A 21,829-nucleotide genomic window follows, 5' to 3' on the forward strand; every position below is an offset into this window, starting at 1 on the left:
GCATTGTTAAGTGCGACAACGAGAATTCCTCTCAATACTTTTGGAGATGGGAATATTAGTAACACCGAAAGTAATATACAAATCTGGCAATATCTGTCTATTAGTAAATTGTATATACTTGGTTTTACAAGCCCTGAATGAGACACGATTATTATGTCCCCATTCACTGATCTAGGATATGCCTTGATTTATGGAGATGACTGAACTGAGTTGAGAGTTAGAGGTATTAAACTTTGTAAATGGGTGTTTGAGAGTGAATGAACTGTGAAGTGTTGAGTCATCTGCATATGATTGGATGGGATTGTGAGTGACAGATAAGCGATCATTAATATGAACTAGGAATAGGGTTGGCATCAGAACTGATCCCTGTGGCACGCCGATGTTAACTAAGTGGAAATTGGAAAATACATCATCTATTTCTACTCTTATCCTTATGTTATGAGACATGAGGAAAGCAGAGGAACAAAAAGACGTTAGTCCATAGCAAGGGAGTTTGGGCAGCAGGGAATGGTGCCACACTCTGTCAAAAGCTTTAGAAATACCAGGGGCTACTGCATGAGTTTATCCACACTGGTCAATTGACTGATGGTTGGTATGAGTCAGAAGAATGAGTATTATGTCAATGGTGGATCTTTCATAAAGCTGAAAACCATATTGTCTATCACTAATTAAAGTTGTTGGATTCAAGGTGTTTAACTATGTGCTTATTAATTACAATTTCAAATACACTCAATCCTTGGAGTAACACGTGGTTGAGTAACACGTTTTTGTTCTAACGCGGTCATCATAATGAGACAAGTCATGTCAACACGCGGAAAAACTCGAAATTCACGCTGAAGTCAGTTGGCCTGGCGACTAAATTTAAAAGTCGCGCGTGATGGACGTCACCCTCTAAACTTTGGGTACTTTTCCTGGGCACATAGTTCCAATCTGTATGAGCATTGATCTCAATACCACACCCAGCCACCTAAGCCAAGCAGCCCTAGTGGGATAGGTTAGGTGTAATGTGTAGAAAAAATTTTGCCTGGGAAACACACTGAGCATATTTTTAAGAAAAACCTATGGTTAGTTTTGAAACAACTGGGCGAGCATCATTCCTGGCTGAAGGTTCCCGGTGGCGAGATGAATACGCATACAAGATGGAAATATGCTTCATGGGCACACTCCAAGGCCAAATGGTTAGACAAAATTTTATGGGTTTCGCAATTTCAGGGGATGAAATGGAACGAAAATGTATGCTAATCAGTAATTAAAAAAAAAAAAATCCATGTGTTCTCGTGAGTTAGGGTTCAGTTCCACATTCTTCATTCGATTTCATGCTTCCCAACACATTTCGGACCAACTGGGCATATGGTTATCAGTCCTTTCTCATGCCTCACCCTAGTTCTTACCCACTCATAATGGGTTTTGCAGTTTTAAAAGGGACGAAATGGAATAGAAAATGTTTGCTTGACAAAAAGTTACTCTTTTATCCATGTGTTCTTGTAAATTAGCGTTCAGTTCTACATTCTTCGTTCGATTTAGTGCTTCCCAACACATTTCCAACTAACCGAGCATACGGTTATGTCCTTTCTCGCGCCTCGCCTAATTCCCACTATCCACTCATACTGGGTTTCACAGTTTTAGGGGGACGAAATGGAACGAAAATGTTTCCTAATTAAAAAAAAAAAAAAAAAAAAAAAAAAAACTTTCATCCATGGGTTCTCGTAAGTTAGTGTTTCAGTTCCACATTTTCGCCTCTCGAATTCGTTGCTTCCCAACACGTTTCGGACCGACTGAATTTTATACGCCTATAAAATCCTTTCTCGCATCTCACTGACTTTACCTCACAGTCATATGAGTTTCGCAGTTTTTAGGGGGACAAAACTGAATGAAAATGTTTGCTAACCAGAAAAAAAATTACTTCCATGTTCTCTCACAAGTTAGCATTCAGTTCCACATTCTTCGATCTTCTTCCTGATAGTCTCGTATTTTTCCGATTACCTATGGGAGGTAAATAATCGTTTCATGCTAAATCTGTTTCCCCGTTGTTTTTAGCTGTGTTACACTGTGTCAACTCATTTGACTCGTCAGGGTTACAGTGAAAGGGCCTGTCCCTAAAAGTTAACTACAATTGACCTAACCTAGCCTAACTATACCTAACCCTAGCCTAACTTCATACCTAATAATTTAACCTTATCTAACCCTAGCATCCAGTTGGAAAATTGGGAGACGAAAACCACCTTTGAGTACGTCAAGACAATCATAGGTACGGCTTAAGGAACGTGATGATAAAATGTGGGAAGTTTTTCTGCAAGAAGTTGTGAATTTATCACCCTTAAAATAGTCAGAAAAACACAGAAAACAAACTGGAGGAATGTGGAATTGAATTGGTATGGTCTTTCTCCTGCTGTAAGTAAAGCGTACGTTTGCAGAAATGGCAAAAAAGTGTGGAGAACATGAAAGCACCATCATAATGATTTGGAAGGACCAGGAGGAAGAAGATAAAAGATCGGTGCGAAAAGGAAGTGATGCGAGACAACTTGTAGCAATGAAAGTTTATATTTGTCCTGAAGCTGACTGAGAAGCTTAGGCCTATAGGGCGTTATGTGGAGTGTCAGAGAAATTGTCATTTTTACTCCTTACCACCTTACCCCACGTAAATTACCCCCACTTATATGCACCATCAGGTAAAACAGTGATATAATCATTGTAATTAAGATCACCAATGATATTAGAAAAAAGCATTAACAAAAAAATGTTGGGCTAGTACCCTTATGTTGATTTGTAGCTTCCTCGGCACTCATTCCCCACCCCCCACCGATAATGTTATCAAAGTTTCGCCTCCTCGTATCTTGTGGCCTTCGGGAGAAACGTTAGGCCGTATGGTTAGACTAAAATTTATGGGTCTGGCAGTTTTAGAGGACGAAATGGAACAAAAATGTTTGCAAAAAAAAAAAAAAAAAAAGTACTCTTTCATCCATGTGTTCTTGTTTTAGCATTCAGTTTCACATTCTTCGTTCGATATCCGCTTTTCCCAACACATTTTGGACTGACTGGAGCAGTTTAGCCATATGCTTAGTCTGTAAAACTGTAGGGAGGCGCGATATCAAATGAAGAATGGTGAAACGGGAACGCTAACTCAAGAGAACACAAGGATGAATGTGTAATTTTTTTTTCTGCTAGTTAGCACACTTTTTTGTTCTGTTTCGTCCCCTTAAAGCCGTCGTGGAAACCCATGAATTTTCATCTAACCACATGGCCTAAGGTCTCTCTAAAGGTCACATGATACAAGAGATGGCGAAACTTTTGACAACAACAATGGGGTTGAGGAGAGGGAGGAAAATACCACGGAGCTACGTATCAATTAAAGGGTACCCAGCCCAACTTCTGCTTTGTTAATGCTATTTTTAATGCCACTGATTTTTAAAATAACAATAGTTACGTCTCATTGTTTTACATGATGGTGGGTGCAAGTAGGCAGGGTTAATTTACGTGAGAGTTAGGGTTGTAAAAAGGGGTAAAAAGTGAGTTATAAAAAGTCGCCAGAACACATTGTACCATTATACACACAAACATATTGTCTGAGGTGACGCGGATTTGAGGTACCACGGTCCTTGTCCAACGTCTCTATTGCCCGCGGTACTCGAGGATTGAGTGGCCACTTTACCAAAGAGATGTGATAGCTATTGGTCTGTAATCAGTGGGGTCAGAGGAACTTCCTTTTCTCTGGAACTGGGTGGATACAGGCTTCTCTCCATGAATTAGGGAATGAAGAAGTACATATGCATAGTCTGAATCATTTAAAGCTAGAGAAAGGAGGCAAGTTCTGGGGAACAAATTTTCCAAACAACTGGAGGAATTCCATCTGGGCCTTGAGCTTTGTTGGTTGGCAAACTGTCTAGGATGGATTTCTACATATCTAGTCTGTATTGTAAGAGGAACAATTTCAGGACAGTCAAGTTCAAGTACTCTGGACGTTCTGGCTGACTTCCCTCTACCATAGAATTTTTAGCAAATGTACTGCCAAATATATTTGCTTTTCCCAAACGGGTCATTTGTAACGCTGCCATCTGAAGATTTTAGTGGGGGAATGGATGATGACTTGTTAACGTTATTATGCAAAGAACTGAGAGCTGACCAGAATATCTTCTATTGTCATTAAGGGTTGTTAACCCCTCTGTGGCCGCCCGGCGTCGAATGACGTTTAGCCGATAAATGGCTGCAGGCGTCGTCTGAGAGCAGGCTATAAAAAACAGCAAAAATTTTGGGGAAGTGAACGAACGTTCTGAACATCTTCACCTTGACCTACACTACACTCCTATACACCCCATCAAACAAAGTTCCAGAGCCTGCTGCCGTGATGAGTGGATTTTTTATTTTTTCTGCTCCTGGCCATGCCTAATCAAGCACAACTACACCCATTATCTCGACCCAGGCAGAACATATCTTTGGCCTTTCTTGCAAAACACACACAACCACTCTGTTTAAGATTATGAAGTAATACAGGCACAAACAAAAAAGATGTGATAATAAGTGAAAAATACATTTTTGTCTTGGTATCTTTACCTATTTATTCAGGTTTGCTGTGATGGTTTGGATCATTAGAAGCAGTGCAACTTGTAGAAAACTGTGAAAATTTTCAGGAAGTGAATGAAAATTTGGGACATGAGACCGACCTTGACTTCACCCTCTCACATATCATATGTCAGTTCACCACCTGCTGTCATGACGAGCAGATGTATGATTTTCTCGCTCATGGCCATGCCTAAAAACACATGGTTACACCCATTATCTCGACCCAGACAGAAAATACAATCTTTTTCCTCCCTTGCAAAACATACAGAACAACCCTGTTTACGAGACCACAATATATGTTGCGAAAATAACAAGGTAAAATGATAAAGATGAACGTAAAATGACAGTGAAAGATGAACACGTTAATATGGAAAAAATACATTTTCCCTTGTCTGTAAACGTATTTATTTCTGCTTTGTCTCTGTATTCGTAATAATTAGACTTATTCTTAGTTCTGAAACTGCATTACGATTCTATATTTAGCCATGCTCGTGGTGTGGGAGCTCAAAGTTGCGACTCAACTTCCGTATTGCTAATCAGATCTGATCCTCCACTTTGTTCTCCTGTGGCAGAGACTAGCCTCGGAGGATGTGCAATTTTCTCATTTAGGACTGAAAATTCAACCCTTTTGCTCCCTTTTCCAAGCATGGGCACAACGATGACGTAAGAAATAACTCGAAACTGCCATAAACATATTTTATATCAAAAAGGTGAAAAAATATTCATAGCAATTTTTTATCTAGCCATTCTTGACATATTACAGTATGTAGTGAAATCATTCCATATCATCATATCTCATATATGTGCAACATTTCAGCACCATTCCCATTGTTTTGGGAGGTAAACAAAAACAACAACACCTGCCTAGCTGCATTGCAGCGCCCTGGGCAGCGGATATCGGTTGCCGATATTTCTGCAACTTCCGTGCTCCATTGCAAGCCACAAAATGCGTCTAGGAAGCTGGGATTTGCACTGTTAGGTGCATCTGAACTTTCTCTTCAATATGGCATAAAAAAAAAAATCAGTTTTCAAACCTTCCAAAAATGGCCCCGGCGTCGGCAGTGTGCATGGAAAATTCCAGGTCTTTGGCCACGGAGGGGTTAAGCAGTTTTGATGCTTGATTTTGAAGAAAGTTTGATTTAGCAAGATTTATTACAGCTTTTGCATGGTTTCTAGCATTTTTAAATTGACAGAGGATTCAGATGTTTTTGATTTTAGGAAAGAGTTATATGCTAATGACTTTGGGTCATTGCTCTGGCACAGATGCTATCAAACCACTTTGGAGAGTTCAATCTATTAGTGAAATGATGACTTGGTATGAATAAATTCGTACCAGCTAGTACTAAGTCATTAATGTGGGACTGGGTAGAACTGACATCATTAGAGAAGAAAGACTGCCATGGAATGTCAGCAAGATAATTTCTAAATCCATCCCAGTTTGACCGATCAAAGTGCCATCGGGTCACCCTGACAGATTCAAAACAGGAAGGTTTGGGAGGGGGTCTAACTAATAAGGCTTTGATAAGATTGTGGTCAGAGGATCCAAGTGGTGACAGTACTTCTATCCTGTACTGATCTGGATTATCTGTCAGGAATAGATCCAAGAGATGGGGATTATGATCAGGATTATCTGGTATTCTGGTTGGTTGCAAAGAGTCTGTATTACCCCCCAAATAATCATAAATTATATGTGATTACCTGTTTATTAACACTTAACTATTGAAGCATTTATAAAGTTTACAAGTTGGTGGGAAATTTAATGATAATACTGTACAGCACAGTACAGGCTGTACTCTGCAAGGGGGCTTAGTGGCTTGGGGGGGTTGATTTTTTATACATTCTATTAACCTGGGCTATCTAGCAACATTGGATGATGTAATGGCCTGATGAACTGTAACAGGATGAGCTATTGGATGATTTAATGGCCTGATGCACTGGATTAGGGCATGTGTGTATGTTTGTGAGTCTCGGGCTTGGATGTGGCCCAGCTCGGGTGCACAATAAATGACGTGCTCGAACTGCAAGTTGCATGGTGATGACACAGGCATTGATTTTTATCTCAAAGCTTTAATCAAAATCGCTATACCCAAACGTGTGATAACCAAGAGATAACTGTATAGCATGAAAAAATATTTTGTAAAGTAGAGGTTTTTGGAAACTGAATGTTTGGATCTGGGAGTTTTTACTACAAGTACATTCAGGAGTGCCTGTATTTATGCACAAGATCAATGGTCACAAGTCACAAGACAAATATAGTCACAAAAGCACACATATGAACTCTAGAACAAGCAGGATACCATGAAATGCTTAGAAAGTCTAAACTGTGGTACTGTACTTTAAGGTTTTTCCATGCCTCTGGTTTTCCTAAAATACATAACAAACACCACAAAGTCAAAATTTTCATTATATTAACAATATAAAGTGAAGAAGGAGGAAAACCGTAATTACGTACACGCCAAAAATTCTTGAGATGAAGCATGCCTGTGGCTGGCTCAAGCTAAAGCCCAGTTCTGCCATATGCATATAATTGTTGTATTAATAACTTCTTGACTCTCCGTATTGTATATTTTTCAGAATTATGACAGTGGTGTTAACTGTGCATTACATTAAACTACTGTGATGAGGAAATGGAAAATGTGAGTGCATTTAAGTTCTAGGGTAGTGTGATGAATAAGAATGGAAGATTAGAGGATGACGTGCTTGACAGGGTACAACAGAAAAGAAAGGCTGTTGGTTCTGTGAAAGCATTGATAAGAAATAGAGAAGTGGGCATGGAAGTAAAATTGCCGCTGCATGATAGTAGTGACACCAACGCTTCCATTTGGAAGCAAAGCTTGGACCTAGTTGGAAAGACAAAAGTCAGGAGTAAGTGCAGTGGAAATGAGTTATTTGAGAGGAACATGAGGAGTTACATGGAGAAACAGACTGACAAAAGAGGAAACAAAGGAGCATTGTGGAGTGGATGTGGATGTGATAGAAAGCGATAGGAAAAATACATTGTGGTGGTTTGGCCACATGGAGAGGATGGAAAATGAGAGTCTAACGTGGAGAGTGTATCTGGGAGAGGGGGAGACCAAGGATGAGACAGAGGGATGGAGTGGAGAGGTATATGAGAGATGGGGTGAACTGGGGGGAGGACAGTAAAATGGCAGGAGACAGGGAGGCATGGAGGCGATTTGTTTCTGGCCACCTCTTCCAGGATTAATGCAACTGACTATAGATAGATACACAGATAGATCATTAAAAGACTCCAACAAGCTTGCATGCATAGGCCTTGGTCACCTCGTGGTGGCTCTCCATGCTGCTTAATCTTTGGCTGCTTCCCTCTTCAGTCCCTTATCACTGAGATCACACTGTATGACCTCATTTCAGGTCTTTTTTGTCTTCCTCTCGCAACCCTACCCAAAACATTCAAATCTCTCATCTTCCATGGCTAATTGCCATCCTCCATCCTCTCAACATGCCAAACCATCCGCATCAACTCCTTACAACACCAATACATTCAAGTCCCATCCTTCTTCTCAACTCTTCAATTCCTATCCTAACCCACCAGGCCTAACATTCAAGGAAACACAATACGTTCATCTAATCACTGTCATTTTCATCTGACCTAGCCTAAGAATGTCCTCCTCCTTTATTGCCCTGGTCTCACTACCATACAGCATACACACCTAACACATGCTGCATATGAGGATCCATTAGTACAGAGGAAGAGCCCTCTCAAAGTTGAGATGCAACAGCTCTCTGAACTTCCTCCGACTACTCCTTACCCTAGCCAAACAGCTTGCACCAGCTCCACCTTCACCACATAACATATCCCCCAAATAACAAAATTCCTCCACACTCTCACGTGACTTTCCAGCACGACATTCAATCCTTTCACACCTCTCAATCTCCACATGCTCTCCCTGAGACACCATACATGCAAAATCAGACCTATTTCAAAATCTACCTCTAATACCATTACATTTCTTATGCACCCGCTTATCACAAACACTGCACAAGATGGAGTTACTTCCCACACCCTTGTGGCAAACTGAACAAGGCTACACTCCCTCTACTTAGGCAGTACTGCCACTAGCCCTAAATATTATCACTTTTGTTTTATCTGCAATTACTCTCAAACCACTGTGCCCCATTCCTTCTCCCCACTTCCTAAATTCTTCCTACACCTATCTCTCATTCTCTAAAATCAACACTAGGCCATGAACATACATCTACTGTACTATGGAAGTCAGTTTCTAAGCCACGTGCAAGAACTTCAGGCACCATGGCAAACAGTACAGGGCTCAAGACTGACCCCTGTTGCATGCCAACATTCATGGCAAACTCATCACTCATATCTCCATTCACTCCCATCTGGGTGTAAGCACCCACATACATGACCATGACCAATCTAATTAGCCACTCCTCAAGCCCATGCTTTCTCACTGCCCACTTAACACACCCCTAGGGGCTCTGTCAAATACCTTCACCAAATCAATGGAAACAAAGTATAACTCCCTATTCTTTCTAGCATTTTTTTCCTGAAGCTGGCAGACAATGAATATGAAATCAGTGGATCTCTTGCTTGACATAAACCCAAATTGCATTTCATTTATATTCACTCTTTCCCTTATCATTCAGAGGATTCCCTCAATTTCCTTCATTATCTGATCCAAAAGTTTTGTTTCAATAATTTCCCATTTCCAGTACATCACCCTTTCCCTTACACACATTTACAGTCAAACTCTTCAGTCATTTATCTGGGACGGCACAAACACATAAATAATCGTTCATTCATTCATTCTTTGTCCAATCCTACGTTGCCCCACGAGAAGCATAGGAGCCCAGGGTTAGGCAAGCCAGTCCTGACATTTAAGAAGAGAGTGACCAGCCCCATTCATCCCTGAGTGGCATTACAAAAGCAATACACTTCAACCACCCCCTGGATGTAAACCTTCGCTGGCTCAATCCGACTGGAGTGCTGTAATTACCCACTAAACCACCAGACCCCAAAATTTGGTTACATGGTTACCACCCAGCGTAGTAAATAGTTTCCTGGTGTACAGGAAACCACTCAGCTTGTCACTCAGTGTAGAGTCACCCACAGGCAGAAAGAAGAGGAAAGAAGGAAGGAAAGAAACAAAAAAGAGGGAGTGTAAAGTCACCCATAGGCAGACAGATGAAAGAATGAAGGGAAGAACGACAGAAGAAGATGGAAGGAAAGAAGGATGGAGGAGAGGAAAGGGCAGACACCCGAGAGCAGCACTACATTGAGTGAGTGGATGGTGAGTGCCCCCACTTACCACAACAATAAAATCAAATTTATCATATCAGTAACTAAACCCACTCCTATATCTCCTGACACCTTCATCATTTCAGCAATTAACCCGACACACCCACTGCCTTCCCCACCTGCACCCTGCCTATTTCTTGCAGGAGCTGCATCAATCAAAGGCCAAGGGTCAAACACTGGATCCACGGACTCCAAACCTTCTGTTTCAATCAAACTGCTCATTCAGAAACTGGCAATAATGCTCTCTCCGAGTGTTTTTAATATCTTCACTGTCCACCATTACCTTTCCTTAATCATTCTTCATACACTGCTCACCTGTGACATCCCTGTTTTCCCTCCATCTGATTTGCCACCTTGAATACCAAAATTTTTGCTTTTGGCACTATTTAGGTTATCCAGTAGATGTCTCTTAAGACTCAGATTATGCCCTATATACCTCCTTTTTGACCCCATGCTTCACAGCCAAATATTCCTCTTTGTTACCATCCCATTTCCACTCCCAGGAAAGCTATCTTTTGTCCTTAATCCCTGCTTCTAAACCCTCATCCCACCACCAAATTACCATATGACTTGGTGGGCCCCTTGTCCATTCACACACAGAATCAGTATCTCTCAAGGGATTGTTCTTGAAAGCTCTGTACTGCTCATTCACACTTCTGTCCACTGCTCCCTGTTCAGCCACCACTCTTTTCATCTTGTTACAGAAGGGATCCCTTACTGCTTCCAAATTTCCCTCCTGGATGCATAAGTCCTCTTCTTCCCTACTTGCTCCTTCAGCACCATGCTACGTATCAGTCATCTTTGTTGCTGCACACACTCTTAGCACCCCAGAACTTTAAAATCTCTCATCAACATCCTATCAGGCCTCCTAACCAGAAAATATTCAGCCTGACTAATCAACCTACTCTCTCTTTTCCCAAAATATGTGTTGCACACAATCATGGTCATTGCCTTCTTAAACTCTAGTACCCTTTCCCGTTCAGCATTCTTTGTGCTATATGCACATCCTCCATGCACCTCTTCATATCCTTCAGCTGCTTCACCCACATGACAATTTAAATCCCCACCCAAAACTACAACCTCATCCTACTCCATACCACCAACTACACAAATCAAGTCATTCCAGAATCTCTTCATCATCCAAGCCAACCTGTGGAGCATGCCCTGATATAAGTGCAATCATGAGTTACCAAATATTTTCACAGCTATAATCATTCCAATTACAGTACTCTCATTACATTCATGACACACTCCACCCATTTCTTATTGACCAGCATGCTCACACCATACATCAGCTTACATTTCCTTGTCAAAATAGCTTACACCTACAGTCCATCCTAACAACCATCCTAGATGACCCTCCCCTGAACTACCTCCCTGTAGGAAGCACACATCCACCCACCTGTTACTCAGTCTCCATCACTCCCCCCCCACCCTTCTACTTTTCAAATTACAGGTATACCCCAGTTTAACGAAGCAATTTGTTACATAAAACTCATCGTTAGGCAGGGTATCGTGTATCAGAGTAGATTTAAAATGTAAGGTAATGGGATGTATTTTTCAGCCTTGGGTTGGATGGTGAGGATATGGAGAATGTGAGTGCATTCAAGTACTTGGGTAGTGTGATGAGTAAGGATGGAAGTTTTGGGGATGAAGTGATAGAGAAATAGGGAGGTGAGTATGGAAGTTCAGCAGTCAATGCATGACAGTATTGTGATCCCTACCCTAATGTATGGAAACGAGGCATGGACTTTGCTCGAGGGGAACAAGTCAAGAATGAGAGCAGTGGAAATGAGTTTTCTGAGAGGAACTTGTGGAATGACATGGAGGGACAGGCTGACGAATGAAGAAGTGAAAGAACTTTGTGAGGTAAATGTGGATGTGATTGAGAAAATTAGGAGAAATACACTGAAGTGGTTCAGACATGTGGAGAGAATGGAGAATGAATGACTGATTAGAGGGTGTATGTAAGTGAAGTGGAGGGTTTGAGAGGGAGGGAGAGACCAAGGAAGAGGTGGAGGGATGGAGTTGAGAGGTATATGAGGGAGGGGGGGACATGAGTTAGGGGGAGGGGGGGACATGAGTTAGGGGGAGGGGGGGACATAAGTTAGGGGGAGGGCAGTCAAATGGTAGGTGACAGAGCGACTTGGAGGTGTTTTGCCTGTGGCCACCCTCTGTGGGATTAGGGCATCGGGCTATAGATAGATAGATAGGTTTCCCCTGCAACCAAGTGCGAAACCCACCCTAATATGGCCAAAAACAAGTTTAAAGCCAATCTAAATGGCCTAACAGCTGTAAAAGATGCTAACCTAAACCTAACACCTGTGAATAACTTACTAAAACCAACAAATCAAATATGAAAATCATCAAATATAATTCTGGAAAAAATCAAACTTCGTAAACTGTACCCCAAAATGACAATGTTCACCACGCCTATGGCTAAAACACATTAAGTCTAAAAACTGTTTATACATCAACCTAAATACACAATTTTAGTCTAAAATATCAAAATCGGTATTAAAAAAAAAAAAAAATCCAACGTTAATATGGAGTTTGGCCATCTTTAGGCAGAGTATGATGGTATTTCTACCCCCATTGTTATGCCAGGACATTGCATCTAGGGGCATCGTATATAGGGGTATTAGGTATTTCTACCCCCACTGTTAAGCCAGGGCATTGCATCTAGGGGTATCGTATATAGGGGTATTACTGTACCCACATTCTACTATGGCCAAAAGAGAGGGGAAAAAAAAAAAATTGACAGAGCTGTACTTTAGGATGTTTAAGTCTTTGTTAATGAGGCCCACAGCTGTCTGGTTTATCTGGAAAAATTAGTTAATATGGACTGGCTTTCACCCCAATTAGTCCTGATTACTCAGGTTTTATTGTAGTTAGATTGATAGCTGCTGCCTTTACAGGAAAACAGACACTATACCTGGATTGAATATTTTACAAGGATGACTGAGAAATCCCCTGTATGAGGAGTAAACAATGGGAAGGATGGGTAGCTGGCCTTCAACAGCCAAATGGAAGGCACCTTTCTTAAATGGCAGCATCTCATCACTCATGCTTCGTGTGCCTTTCTGGAAACACCCACAGCTTCACCTGTTGGAAAATTTTTATCATCATATTGGTCAGATCTGCTTTGCACATTAAAGTTTTGGTTATGAACATATGGTTATTATTTATTTAAAAAAAAAAAAAAATAATAATAATGATAATAATTCCATTCCTGTACTTAAAGCTACAGTGTATTCAGCAAGGATGGAGTCAACTCTTTTATCATCAATTCCAATTCAACTCGTCAAAACAAAATAAAAATTCATCAATTTCATTTGATTTCAGTTTAATACTGTATTTTCACTCCACTTTTTATTTTAAAAATTTACCAGTACTGTTGTTATCTTTGAGGTTCCTCATAGTGAGGATATACAATAGTTCATGTTCCTGAGTCAGGGATTCACTTCAGTCAGCTTTCAACTCTATCTGACAACTGTCTGTCACCCACTTTTTTATTACCGACGGTCAAAGGATTCACTATCTGGCACACAATGTGAAGCACATCTATTTTTTTTTAAATGTGCAAATGAGGGAGTCAGGATTTTAGGAGTTGGAAATGAAGTAAGGATGAGTGTCTGGCCCATTACACTGGACAAGTTATTGATACGTCTCTCTATTTCATGCTTTCTCCTTCCTTGTCCACATCCCATCCTCAGATGGGAAAAAATCAGCAGCAGCAGCACCATAACTATCATATCACTGTTATTATTCTAAACTGAACGAATATAGTTTCTACATAAAACAACCCTCATTAAAAACCACACCAGTGTCAAGAGACAAATCATAAACAAAGCTTTTGATACTGTACCATGATAAACAGTATGCTGATAAAGAGAATTATCAATACAAACATGGCAAGCTAATTTCCTTTCAGACACGAAGCTCAAGTACAGCATCAAAACCAAAGCCCCAGGTGGAGAATACCACCCAGTAGTGTTCCACAGAGTTCAACCTTTTCATTCTCTCTTTAGCCTTTCCTTCAATGAGCTACAAACCCCCAACTCCTTCAGTAACAATACTGACATGACGTACAAAGAGCACAATACACAAGAACAATTACGAATAATAACACGAAACACATAAACCACAAATCTAGATCACTTACACCAAGAAACAAAACTTCTCCATTTCAAAGACCCCAAGAACACAAGAGGCACCACACATAATTCACTACTCCAACACAGGATCCATCTCATCCATGCAACTTCATGTTGCATCCCCACTACCACGACAAAGAAGCAAAAAATAACTTCCCAACATTACACAAAATGACTCAAAAACATCCCTCCTCCACTTCCACTTAATATTACATTTAAGAAATATACACAGTACAGTCAGATACAACGCATCATGTTTACAGCACAAAACATTCAAATGAACGTATGACTTAAAGATCCCTGGAAAAAAGTGATTAGGGGAATTCATAGGACAGAATGCAAATTTCAGCAGTAAAAGTAAAACCCATCCAATCAGGCCTCAATGAGCAAGCACATGATCATCCTCTCTGCCCCCCCAACCCCAATATTATGCAACTCTTGCTTGTAGTTAGCTAAGAAACACATGACAAACTCAACACAGATGCAATATGAATTGTCCAAGAAAGGGGGAAAAAAAATCATGCAATCAACCTCCAGGTGTGGTGTGGCATCAGTTGTTTACGAAAACTCATATCACTTTTTTGTTCGATTTTTCAGAGAGTGACCATTTCCACCTATATTCCTAATAACTGGTGATTTAACACTTCTAACCATCTATTTTTGTCCTGGTATCTGTCAAGGTACTTCATAAGTGTGTGTGTAAAGAACAAAAACAAGCACCTGGAATGGCTGTGATGAGATTGGGAAAGAAACCAATTCACATGATTAACAGGTCTTCATATCACTTAACTAATATTTCAGACCATTTGATTTGTACATGTATTATAAAATTTTTGATTTAATATTAACTCTAATTTCACTGTGACTGATTTCAGTTCAATGAGGTTTAAAAATACAGCACCTGGTTGTAGCGAAGCATCCTTCCACCCAACCCCCCACCTAACACAGATAGATGTTCAGCCTGTGTTTATAGTCATGAGCTTTTCATTATTTTTGAACAAGAATATAGTAGTCACTTGCTGATTGACTGAAATGTTTATTGTTTTAGGAGGTTAGCTTCAGCTGTTTCACTGCTGCTATGGTGTGAGCTAGCCTGTGAATGGATGTATGACACAAGCATTGTGGTGGCCAGGTGGGTCTGGGAGAAAGACTCACATGTGGAGAGAAACTTTTTCCATTTAATCTGGTTGCAGACATTGAATGGGCACTTTAAAATGCTGTTTAGTAGCATTTTGGTATTTGGAGTGTGGTTATAGGGAATAATGATAAGGGTTGAAGGGTCAAAGCGGGACTCTGAGCTTGACGTTGGGATGCAATTAATTATGGTATTTCCATAAGTTCTTTTATTTATACTAAAAAAAAAACTTGCAACATGACAGGTGTTACGGACACAATTCTAGCATTGTGTGCAACTGTACTGCACATAAAAACATGGCCCCACAGAGTCATTCTTCATGAACTCCTATCAGACATTCATTCCTCTGAGACTGCCCTTCCCAGAGAGACATAAGTGTACCTAGCCATGGTACAATCTGGTCATCATACTTCATGCTCCAGTAAAAATATAAAATACAACTCACAAATAAACTAATATGCCCTTATAGAAATCCTGCCCCATCATAATACAATTAATACACTTACTTACTTCATGCACCTCTCTGTTGCAATGACAATCCTTCAACATAACTGCAAATATTTCAGGAAGAAGCCAGCTAAAGTGGTTAGTTTCTGGCAGTTTAAAGGGTTTATGTCCAGATGAGCCTGAGACCACTACAGCAGAAGTGGCAACAACAGCAACAAAAACAATAACACCTACAACAGCAACAACAGGTGACAGTGATCAAAGAAAGTTGTGGTAAAAGTCTACCAAGTGTTTAAGGAAACGTACAGTATACGGAGGTACAGTTGCGGCCAGGTTTTCCTTCCCACCCTGGTATCTCTAACCTGTAACTAAGGCACTGTCACACACAATCTCGGAATATAATGCCGACATAATATGACTGCAAAGCGCCTGCTAGCAGCCAGCACAGTACTGCATACATTAATGGTATGTGTACGACACTGTTATACCTACAGGCTTGATATAGCAGGGTGGGAAGGAACACCTGGCCGCAACTGTACATATATTAGGAATACAGTACAGTATATCAAAATGCCTGGTGAACAAAGAAATGGGTGGCTTTAGGAGTGGATGAGAATGTGTGCATCAAATATTTGTAGTAAAACAGAATGGAGAAAACACAGGAAAAGGCCTATATGGAATTTATGGCATTTCTGGGTGGATGAAAAAAAAAAAAAAAAAAAAAAGGGATGAAAAGTGAATACAGAAGGATTATGCGAGCTTTTACATACGTACAGCATGAATGAAAAACTGTTGAATGCTGTAAAGGGTTTTTAGTGAGTGGCTCAATATCAGTACTAGAGTATGCCAGGCTGTGTGATGTCCCCATGGCCAAATAATATAGGTATACAGTACAATGAATATGAATAGGATAATGAGAAAGGTGCTAGGTTAGGGAACTTACTCTCCATTCAATCACCGTTGTGCTAACTCTGAGTCACTCTACATTAAGTGACAGGTAAAATGATACCCTGTTGCATAGAAAAACATTTACTGTACTAGACTGGGTAGTAATCATAAAACCAAATAAATGCAAAGTGGTGTGATGGGATGAGTTGCTCCAACTGGAGGAAGCCCAAAGGATTTACCTCCAAGGGTTGGTTGAGGTTCATGTCTCACATATCTCTCAGAGAAGAGTAACTGTTCACCCACACCTTAAATGTGCGGACTTATGTTAGTCACACATGCAGGCAATAGGCGTGATGACTTCATGACGACTGGCATCAACAGGCCAAACCTCACCGTGTGGAGGGCCCTTGAGTCCAGACGTCAGGCGGAATGACTCCACCTCATGGAATTACGTCTGGTAATAACTCCATGTGAGGCAGAAGAAGGATTGGCATCACTGGTGCCAGTCATCTGCACGTAGGGACGGTCTGCACCAGTCGTTTGAGTGTAGGCACTGTCCATCGCCACTTCTGCTTAGGGGAACTGAGAACTCTCCTGCTCTCATGCCTCCACACACAGACAACTGGCGCCTTGATGCCTGTCCTCAATCCAAGCATTAGCGACAAATCATCAGTGTGTGTGTGTAGGGTTTTGACTTTGACACTTGAGACTGATGCCAGTCCACATACGATAATCATCATGCCAAACACCTGTGTGTGTAGTTAGCTTTAGAAGCCTAGCCCTGGGTCCCTACCCTACTGACAGGAGGGGAAAAAAAAAAATGAAGATAGACTGTCATGAAAAAAGAAGTTAAAACTTGACTTACTGAGAATGGATGGGTATGACAATAAATGGTAAGGATGGAGCATTTCAAGCCTCATGCAAGAAGATGATGCTGTGTTGCCTGGTATTAGTGAACAGGAGTTTTGCAGACTAGTCCAGAGTTTTGTTGAGATCTCTGAGTCTCTGAGCAGAAGGGGAAAGTAGGAGGGGGAGATGAAGGATGGGATGGAGAGATGAAGTGTAGAGATATATGTAGGAAGAGAAGACCAAGGATGACATGGAGGAATGGAGTTGAGAGATGTATGTAGGAGGAAGAGACCAAGGATGAGATAGGGGGGTGGAACAAAAAGATACATGAGAGAAAGAGTGTGTGAGTTGGAGGGAGGGCAGAAAAATGGCAGAGACCAGGGCAATATGAAGGTGATTTATTTGTGACCACCCCTAACAGGATTAAGGGAACTTCAATAGAAAAATAGACTCTTAGCACCAACAGATAAGCATAAACCAATAGTTGTTCAGAGAAAAAATTAACTCTCAGTATGATGAGCTGGTGAATGGAGAGAGAAAATAAGTGAGGGACTTTAAGATCTAGGTGATGTAACAGAAAACAGAGGTTGTAACTAAATCCTGGTCTGTCTGGCAAATCAGATTCACAAACCACAGGTAAGTAACTGCTTTTGTGAAGCCATCCTAAATGTACAGTACATATACCATGTACGGATCCAGCACCACTTTGTAGCAGGCAGTGCCTCACCAGGGTCGAACCAGGGATCCTTCCCACGACGAGGTGCATGGAAAATATGAGATCTGGCTCTTGGGCAGATGTTGCAGCTGCTCTGTCCAAGATGCACATCACCACCATATGTAAGCTCATCAGTGCCAGAAAGGGAGGAGGTTGTTGTTGTTGTTAACCCTGGTATGTCTCACTGAGCAGGCCCATCAACTGCAGGCAAGCAGTCACTACTGCAGGGCCATCCTGTGCACTGACCTAATGTTCCCTTGAGGCAGACAGCACCTCGCCACAGCAAGGCATAGAAGTGTGGAGGTTTGGTTCCCTGGATGAATGCCACATTTGTGTCCACCCACCCAGTTAACAGAGGCACCATGGTGGGCTCAAAATCACCTCATTATCTGGTTATATGGTATCAACCAGTGCTGTAATTGGTTTCCTGGTTTACAGAAAACCATTTCACTTGTTACTCAGTGTAGAATTACCTATAATGGAAAGATGAGAAGAAAAGTGACAGGAAGGATGGGAGAAACCTGGAATAGAGGAAGGCAGATACAGAAATGGTATCATAAAGGCGAAGGATGAAGTAATCGTAGGCAACACTAAATCAATAGGGTGGATGATGGATGCCCTTATCTACCACCAAGAGATGGGAGGTAAATGTGCAAAGGAAAGTGAAAGCACTGCATTACAAGGAAGGAAGGAAGGTGAATAAAGCTAGGATGGCCTTGATACTAAACAGAGGTCTTAGTGTGGTGGCTGCAAGACGGTTGCATGAAGGTGTGTTTGTCCCTTCATTAACATATGAGTGTGAAACTTTGGTATGACAAGAGAGTAAAAATTCAAAGAGTAAATGCAGTGGAAAGAGTATTACTGATGAACGTGCATGGAGTGCACTGAGAGGAAAGGGTAAGATGTAATATGATTCATGGAAGATGTTTAGTACACTAAGGAAGTCTGTCAAAAATTCTGATAATTAATGTGTGTAGATGGTCTGGTCATACAGGGGGAATGGATGAAGCTAAATAAGAGTGGTGAAAAGGGCATATGGGAGCCTGAAGCTGGGAGTAGGCATGGTTGGCAAAGATGAAGGTGGATGGACGTGGATAATGAACGTGTAAGAAAGGGGCACAGAAGATGATGGGACTGGAGAACCGACATGTGGAAAGACATGCAGTTGGCTGGATGAAATACAGTAATCCCGCATTTATCTGAACATAACAGAGCCAAAGGCATGTCCGGATAGTGGCAACATCTGAATAATGAACACTATTCCCCTACCACACCCAGACCCTACCTATACCCACCTCCAACCTATACCTAACTTATTTGTACAGTATCTATGCTTAATATAGCAGTGTTTTCCAGTCATTCAGGAATATTTAGACATCAAAACACACATAGGAATATCCAAAGTAATGCTAAACACCAAGAAAACCACGAAAAGAAAAACTCTGAAAACCAAAAAGCACCCGACCTATTCACCACTGAATGTACTGCACCCCCCATAATTTTGGCACTGATTTCAGGTCAATCTGCCATATTTAGACATCAGAACACACATGATCATCCATATTAATGCTAAACATCATGGAAACAACGCATAAACGACAAAATTCCACACAAAAAAACGACGACGGTTTGAAAATCTGTTGTCTGTGAGGCGTTGCCACCCATGATCAGTATATTTTTCAAGATGTTTGGGTAAAATTTTTCAAGATAGGGTAAAAATTTTCAAGGTACTATATATTATTAAAAATGATAAAAATATACATTAACTGAATCTCTGATGCCATACAGAGTCAGCATATGTACTTCCTGACTATTGATTTAAATTATTTTCCAAGTGAATTTTTGAATTTCTAAAAGTGTTACTTACCTGACCATCCAGTTTTAACACTGATCGAGTTACTACATCATATAAATTTGTTCTGAAGGGTACTTTATGAACAGAAGAGCAAGATGAATGTGAGAAAAGACTAAATAAGCAAATTCTGCATTATTTATTCATGATGTCAGACAGGCAACAAACTCAATATATTATTCTGTTCAAGCGTCCAAAAATAAAAATACACATAATTACAATACCTGGCAGTGGAGGCAACATATTGTAATGAACATGTGAGCTCACTGGAGTGGCTGTCTACTTCCCTTCTACCCTCTAGTACTTGTACAATACCATTACCTTAAATCTCAACTCAGTAGTACTGTCCAACATTATGACCCCCTTGAAATGGCAAAAAGGCCAACTGGAGGCTCTGCCAAGGGAAGAATCACACCAGCCGCGAGCTGATGCATATCTAGCACGGCTCGGAATACGACCATGACCTTGACCTACCTTCACCAATTTCGAATTCGTAGGAGATTTTCATCCCTATTGCACACCTTTAAAATTCTGTGATATCTTCAGAGGTTTCGAAGTTATCTGGGCAACAGATGCACTGACCTTCACCTACTTTCACTAATACCTAACCCGTAGGAGATTTTCATCCCTACTATACACCTGTAAAAATTTTGTGATGATACCTTGAACTGTTGCAAAGTTATTGTGCTAACAGGCACACAGACACAAAACAAACTGAAAACAATATTCGTAGATTTTTATCCCTGTTACACACCTGTAAAATTTTGTGATGAAATCTTGAGTGGTTGTGAAGTTAGTTATTATGGTAACAGTAAGACAGACCTTGACGTACTTTCACCAATTTCGAACTCATGATTGCTTTTTTTCCTAACTACATACCTGTAAAATTTTGTGATGATATCTTGAGCATTTGCGAAGTTATCGTGCTAACACACACACACACACACACACACACACACACACACACACACACACACACACATTGAAAACAATATCAGCTTTGCTAATGTATCTGGTAATTATGAAAAACATTAAACACACACTTGCCACTCTTGCGTTTTTCTTTTCGTGGTCATCTCTATGACAGAGAAGTTGCATGGTGGAAGTCATGGGCCACACACACACCACAGCAAGGAATGGGAGTGCTTATACTGGCAGCATGTAGATGTCAGGATTGGTAGTTTGGCAGCCAGTTTAAAATATAGTAGCAATAAACATCTACATTATTTAACACAAAATCATCAAATTAATTAGTTCTGTACAGTCATATGACTGATTTTCTCTGCTTAATATAGTTTGTGATATCGCAAGTGGAAAAAAGGTAAAAACAAAAGAAATTAATGAGAAAATTAGAAAATTTTGCATTTTTTTAAAGATTTTGACCTTTTTAATTTTCTTTTTCAAGCTTTCAAGGTTGGGGTCCATTTTTCAAGATCTTGAAAAAATTTTCCGGCAGTGGCAACACAAGTGATTGCTCCCGAGGCTCAAAAAAAAAATTCCACGGCCAAATATGCCACAGTAAATTAGTTACACTGGTATAAATAGGTGGTTGATGGGGGCCCCGCCCATCATTCACCCACCTAGTGTAGTGGTACAGTACATCCTTCAACACTGCGAATTTTAACTTTGCAAATCACCAATTTTGCAAGGTAGTTTCAAAAGCCATGTATTTTTTAACATTTATGAACTTTGTGAGCAATCACACACTGTGCGAGGTCGAGTGGTGGGAGAGTCGTCTTCCCGCACTACTTTGCCACATGGAGTAGTGACGTCATGGTTCACTGGGTGTACGGCACTTCCCAGTTCAGAGGTCTGCCGCCCCACCACATTTGTTTGCACCTGTTCCCAACCAAGGTCACTGATCCCCACAATTTTGTGGTGCTCCTCGCAATATCCCAGCAGTCTAACCTTGCACGAGTGTTGTCATGGTGGCAATGGGTAAGAAGAACAA

At 40.8% G+C, this 21,829-nt stretch overlaps 1 pseudogene; it reads right to left on the bottom strand.

The window, feature by feature from the left end:
• Positions 1-10,952: 10,952 nt before the first annotated feature.
• LOC145415042 (1-acyl-sn-glycerol-3-phosphate acyltransferase alpha-like) overlaps positions 10,953-21,829 on the bottom strand; it is a 183,885-nt pseudogene continuing 173,008 nt past the window's right edge.

The sequence above is a fragment of the Coenobita brevimanus genome, chromosome 101 (genome assembly GCF_032717465.1).
Source record: "Coenobita brevimanus isolate Jiangsu-jjx chromosome 101, ASM3271746v2, whole genome shotgun sequence".
NCBI lineage: Eukaryota > Metazoa > Arthropoda > Malacostraca > Decapoda > Coenobitidae > Coenobita > Coenobita brevimanus.